Source organism: Chelonia mydas, chromosome 6 (assembly GCF_015237465.2).
Source record: "Chelonia mydas isolate rCheMyd1 chromosome 6, rCheMyd1.pri.v2, whole genome shotgun sequence".
Taxonomy (NCBI): Eukaryota; Metazoa; Chordata; order Testudines; family Cheloniidae; genus Chelonia; species Chelonia mydas.
The window spans coordinates 13,016,801-13,022,717 of NC_051246.2; the positions used below are offsets into that span (position 1 = coordinate 13,016,801).

Consider the following 5,917-nt stretch of genomic DNA (forward strand, 5'->3'; position numbering starts at 1 on the left):
TATTGCTGAAGCCGCAGGATGGAGCCCTGGTGAATGGGGCAGATCAGCAGCCCCTGCTGACTGAATCCTCCCATTCTCTCTAGAGCGGGTCCAGCCCTGCCAGCAGAAGGACAAGCTTCCCCCACCCATGTGCCTCAGAACTGCCTGGTCAGTCGCCGTCACCCGTCAGTCCTTGGCCTCCCAGGCTGCCAGCGATGGGAGCAACTCTGGGTGGTGGTTCAGGTGACAGGAGAGGCTCGCAGGGGGCACTTAGAAGACTCTGCTGCCCTTCCCAAGAACATAAGTCCGTGATGAGGCAATGCTGGTCATTAATTAGCCTTGCTAAAGAGCAGGGTTGGAGCTGCTCCTGGGACAAGCTGGCTCCCTCCTGCTCATGGAGGTGAATTCATCTCCCTTCCCAGTAGCACCTGCTCTCACTCTCATTCCCCACCAGTCTCCTTGCTGCCAGGCCAGGGAATGGCCATAGGGTGGGAATTAGGCCTGGGCCCCTCCACAATCTCCTGAGTCTAATGCAGCTGCTTCCCTTGTCCCCCATCAGCTGCTGGGCTTCCCCCAGGAGGGAGTAGGTGAGGAGCAGCCTAGCCTGGCTGACACGCAGCAGGGGGTCTTGGATGGCCAGCACTGCCGTCTGCAGGAAGAATCTTCTCTGCCCCTCTGAGAAGAACTTTCCAAAGACCTAAAACCAACCAGATGTGAGGCTTCAGCAGATAGCCCAGAGCCAGGCTCCAAATCCTGGACTAGAACGGCATCTCCGTCTAGTGGCTCCAGGAGGCAGCCACCCGCACTGTCAGAGCTGTGTCATGCCCTGGCAGAGTGTCCTTACCTCCCCCACCCTGGCTGTATTCTTGTAGCCCAGGAACCTGCTGTCCTGGTGCCAGTCCCAGACCCACAGGTCTTCAGCCTCATGAACGGTCAGGCCTGGGAAAGAGAGACACACACACATTTGTCGTTCTGGTTGCAGTGCTTGTGTCCTTCCAATCCCATTGCTGGCTGCAGAGTGGGCAGAGTCCTCGCTGTGTGCCTGGCCCAACACAATTGCAGGGGGTGGTGTAGAAGACAGAAGGAGAGAGAGAGAGACTCATCCTCCAGCCAGGGTCAGTCTGAGAGAAATTGGCTGGGGTCCCAGTCTCACTCTTCTCTCGGGTGCCATTTCCCAGCTGGGTTCCTTACCCCTCTGGTGCAGCAGCAGCTGGTAGAGCTGGTAGACCGCCTCCCTGGCCTGCTGGGTGATGTCCTTGGCTGGGTCACCGACGAACAGAGCCAGCTGTGCCATGTGGTGACCCATCCTAGGGAATTCGGCTGAGTTCTAATGGAAGGGAGAGGGAGAGGGGATTCCATCAACATTTTCCTGTCAGCTCCCAGTCCCTGCCTGGGCCAGGACTCTCCTTCTTCTCAGCCCCTCTGCAGGAGATGCTAGAGGATAGGATCCTTAATTGTCTCTGCCCGCGAGGGAGCCTGGAGCACAGGGATGCGGGCAAGGCTCTCCATGAGGATTTGCTTCCCCAGCTGCGCCAGGATGACAGGAAGGCATGAATCTGGAGCATGTTCCCCTTAAAAGCGAGAGTCGCCACTTAACCAGGACAAGAAGAACTTGACTCAAGCCAGGCTCATTCTCTGCTTCGACTCTGCCTCCCCAAGAGGAGCACTCCTAACCCACAGCCCCTGCAGCAGCGGATCCAACAGCCTGTAGGAGCCAGCCCACCTACGCCTGGAGTCGGGAAGCTGGGGTCAGAGGCCACTTACATCGAACTCAGGGAGGGTGATGGTGGATCTGAGCAGGGCCGTGCTGCTCCTAATGGCCCAGGCTCTCTCTCGCAACACCAGGATCCAGTAGTTAATGTGCTGTGGGGAAAGGAGGCAGCTCAGGATCAATGGGCATGTGCATGTGTTGTGCTAATGAGCCCCTCCCCATCCCCAGGGGGCTGAGACATTGTATGTGGGGTGGAATATCTGATTCATTGATCGCAGAGCTTTAGAAGGGGATTGTTGTGCCCAGGATGATGCTTGTAGGTCACAGCTTGTCATTGTCTCTCTACGTTGGGACAATACTCGGTGTCAGGGCTGGTCCCATCCTCCCTGAACTCCTGATTCCTGAACAGCTCACCAGGAAGGAGGCAGACCCCTCACCCCTCCCTCCCTCAAGTCCTTGGTTGGGTGAAGGGACTGAGTGTGAGCACAATCCTCCCAGGAATCTCGGGGCCCATCAGAGACAAGGGCTGCTTCTCTGGGGTCCTCCTGTTTCTCTAGGAACAAGCTTGTTACTCTTCTCTGAGGACCATCTTCTGGATCTCACAGGAGGGGTTCAGACTCTCACTCCCCAAGCCAGCCAGGGCCCCATGGTTAGTGCTCAACAGAACCAGGCAGAGCTCTGGCTTGAAGTCCCAGCTCCTTCCTCTGTCCTTCAAGGAGGAAGGGCCTGACACTGCATTGCACCGAGTGCCCTGACCAAGGACGGCCCACTGGGGGCCCAGCTAGGAGGACAGACTGGAAAAGGGATCTAAGAGTTAAGGGAAAATTGCCCCCACCCCTCTCATTGGGCTCACCTCTAAGGTGTAGTGGAGCCTGTTGGTGTGTGGGGACTCTGCCAGCAGGTTCCCCAGCATGGCATCCAGGAGGTCTGGCAAGACCCTATGCAGATCCTGCAAAGCAAGGGAGAGTCGTGGGTCAGAGTTAGGGAAACTGGGGCTACACCTGCCACAGGATGGGAAGTGAGGGTCTCTGGGAAGCACTGGTGAGACCCCCAAACACATATCCTGGCCTCTCTCATTCACATCCCACTGCAGGCAATTAGCAAGGATTCATGGCAGGATGACGGCTGGCTCTTCAATTCAGGATTTAGCATGATCTACCTGGACTTGGCTGGTGTCCTTCTCTGTGCCCATGGTGAAGACTGCATGCAGGGCAGCTCGAAGGAGGTGGGTCTCTAGGTCTGGCTCAAGGGCAGGTTTCATGGTGCTGGCAAGAGAGAGGAGCCGGTTTTAGACTGTGCAGTGCAGGGGTGGGACTGGCACCAACATGGACGTGAAGCTGCAGGGAAATAGGTAGAGGCTGGTGAGAATGGAAACTGAGGCACTGGGCCAGGGAATGATAAGGCCAAGGTTTCCCAGACAGAAAGTGGCAGGGCAGGAATGGCGCCGGTTCCCTGGACCCTGCTGCCCCTCCTGTATCTAATCCTGGGAGTCAGCCTCTCCCCAAAGCCATTGCAATGTTACTGGAGGGAAAAGATCAGAGCAGCCAGGAGAGAGAGTGAACCTTTCTGCCACCTCTGCCAGAGGAGCCGCCCTTGGGAGGTGGGAGGGACAGTGACTCCCAGCCATGGGCCTGAGCAGCACCGGGGTTCGGGGAACCGGGCAAGAGGGTCTCGGTACCTGAGGTTGCCCACAGCAGTCACGGAGTTGGCCAGGACAGCACTGGGTGGAGAGTCATCGGGAAGCTCCTCATTGAGCTCCTGTGAGACCCAAAGGAGCGTGTGAGATTTCGGCCTCACTCACGCTTCCCAATGAGGAGATTACACAGCCAGCACCCCACATAGCCAGCAGGATCCCCCCACCTGCCTCCCGCTCCTCCGATTCCTGCCCACTATTTCTCCCATCTCTTCTCCCCAATATTCAGCCCCAGCAATCCCTGCCCACACCTGCCCCTCCAGCACCAGCCATCCCCCAACCATCGGCCCGGGGAGACCCCTGCCCCTCCCATGTCTCTGTCCACCCTCTAGCTCCCAGGCGCCCTGTCTCGCTCGCCACAATCCTCTCCACCACAGCCGCCTTGCAGCAGTGCGGCTCCAGTTTGTCCTGCCCTCTCTGCTGTGCAGCGAGACACGCGGGGTGGAAGGCATGCAGGAACATGAGCTCTTGGGCCTCATCCTGCACCCACCAGGAGTGGGGTTAGGGGAGAGAGAGCCAGTTAGCCAGGGACCTCCCTGCCCCAGCCACACCAGCTCCAGGACTTAGGCCTGAATGGGGGATAGTGGGGACCCGCCCATCGTCCAAATCCCCCACGACTCCTACACAAGCAGGGTCAGGAACTGGGACAGTGCCTGTGGTGGGAGGAGACCCCGGCTGGTGTGTGACAAACACCCCTATCTTGGGGGTCCTAGATCATGGAGAAGAAAGGTCCCCATTAGGGGTGGTGGCTCTTGAGGGCCAAGACCCTCTGCAGGGGGTTGGGATGCTGGGAAGGAGCAGGACAATCTCGGTTCTAGCACAGCTGGGGGACGTTTGTACCTTTTCTCAGCCCTGGAGCTGCTCTCGGATGTTTTTGAGAGCAGCCTCCTCTGTGACCACGTCCACCCGATCCTCCTCCTCCTCGTCCTCTGAGTCCCTGGTGGTCCCTGCACAAGAGAGAGAAGGGGACAGGGTGACTCCTGCTGCCACTTGGGGGAAGGACAGGGGCATGGTGGGGCAATGTGCCCCCTTCCCACCTCTGGGACCAAGGGCAGATCGGGCCCCACACTCCCCCCTGCCTCAGTGATGCCTTCAGCCCCCAACCCCTTCACAAGACCACAGCAAAGAGACACCCCTCCCCCCCACTCTCCTGGACTCCCTGGGATTTGCCTCCACGCTCCACCCCCGCCCAATGGAGCACCAAGGACCAAAGTGGCAGCATCTAGTGTCAGTGGGGTTTACGTGGCTCAGGCCAGACACCTGGGCTGGGGACCCACACCCATAGGACTGGTCGAGGGCCTGGGGCCAGGGGGTTCACAGCCCCCTCCTCACCCCTCCCTGAGCCCAGCCTGGCTCCTCACCTGGAACAAAGCAGAAGCGTCCATCGGCCTCGCTGCTGCCCGAGTCCCAGGCGCTGCGGCTGTCCCATGGGGAATGGGCCGAGCTGCTGGTGCTGGGACAGGGATCCTCCACCTCCTGCCCTGGGAGGGCTGGAAGGTCCTCAGGGACCGGGCAGGGCGATGCCTCCTGCTGGAAATCAGGGCTGGGCTCCTGGGGCCGCTGCTGCCCCGGGGCCGCTGCTGCCCCAGTGCCACCCTGCCCATTCCGCTCTTGGGCTGGGTCCTGCCTGCCCAGACGCATCCTGGCTCAGCTCCATTTTGGCCTGGCCACTGCCTCTCCCACCTCGGCGCCTGCGCCAGGAGCGGGTTTCCTCTGCAGAAGGGGCTGGGCACTTCCACCTCCTGGCCTGGCTAGGGGCTCCTTCCCCACCAGCGGGGACGGAGGGGCCACTGTGCTCCTGGGGAAGATGGCAGCTGCTTCCCTCAGGCTCTGGGGCCACCTGCAGAGCCTTCTTCCTGAACATCCTCAGGAGCCTGGCCATCCTGGAACCAAGCGGGGAGTAGGCGTGAGTCTGGGGTCGAGGCAGCCTCTCATGAACCAGCCTTATTTGTCCCTCCCCATCCATGCCCCAGCCAGAGCAGCTCCTCCTCCCCCCACAGGGGTGCAGAGAGTGCAAGCAGGAGTTCGTTGCATGATCTGCTCCCAGCGTTCCCCCTCGTCATCCCTGGTGCTGCAATAACCGGGGAGTCTCATCCTTTTCGAGCACTGGGGTCAGTCACAAAGACCATCGGTCACTTTGGACAAGCAGCTCCCTCCTGCCATCCCAGGCCACACTTCCCCCTGCCCAGGTTAGAGAAGGAACAGAACCCAGGAGTCCGGACTTCTCCTGGGAAACCATTCCCCACTTCAAAGTCCCTAGGCTGAGCAAGGCCAGGGCCCCCTCGTTTCCCACTGATTTTCATGTTCAGCAGCTCACAGGGTCTGGCCCAGCTCAGAGACTCTCAGCCTGGGGAACTGTCTCCCACAAGGGAAGGGCTGGGAGCCCCATTGCTGGGACCTTTCCAAACATACTGGAGACATCTCTGGAGAAGCCCCTCCCCAGTCTGAGAGCGAGGGGCTCCTGGGGGCTGTTTGCAAATCCAATCTCCTTTGGGAGAGATTCTCTCCCCCTCTTTGTCCTCTCCCCAGACAGA

At 59.8% G+C, this 5,917-nt stretch overlaps 1 long non-coding RNA gene across 2 annotated transcripts; it reads right to left on the reverse strand.

Annotated features, from left to right (window-relative positions):
* Positions 1-1,803: 1,803 nt before the first annotated feature.
* Positions 1,804-4,915, reverse strand: LOC119566380. Of its 2 annotated transcripts, XR_005225383.2 has the most exons (6): positions 4,745-4,915; positions 4,224-4,330; positions 3,369-3,448; positions 2,850-3,027; positions 2,544-2,639; positions 1,804-1,842 (listed from the first exon to the last, which is right to left on the reverse strand). It is a non-coding gene; the product is annotated as an uncharacterized LOC119566380 (long non-coding RNA). The 2 variants fall into 2 exon arrangements; XR_006291741.1 differs by lacking the exons at positions 1,804-1,842; positions 2,544-2,639; positions 2,850-3,027; positions 3,369-3,448 and adding an exon at positions 3,747-3,863.
* Positions 4,916-5,917: the final 1,002 nt, after the last annotated feature.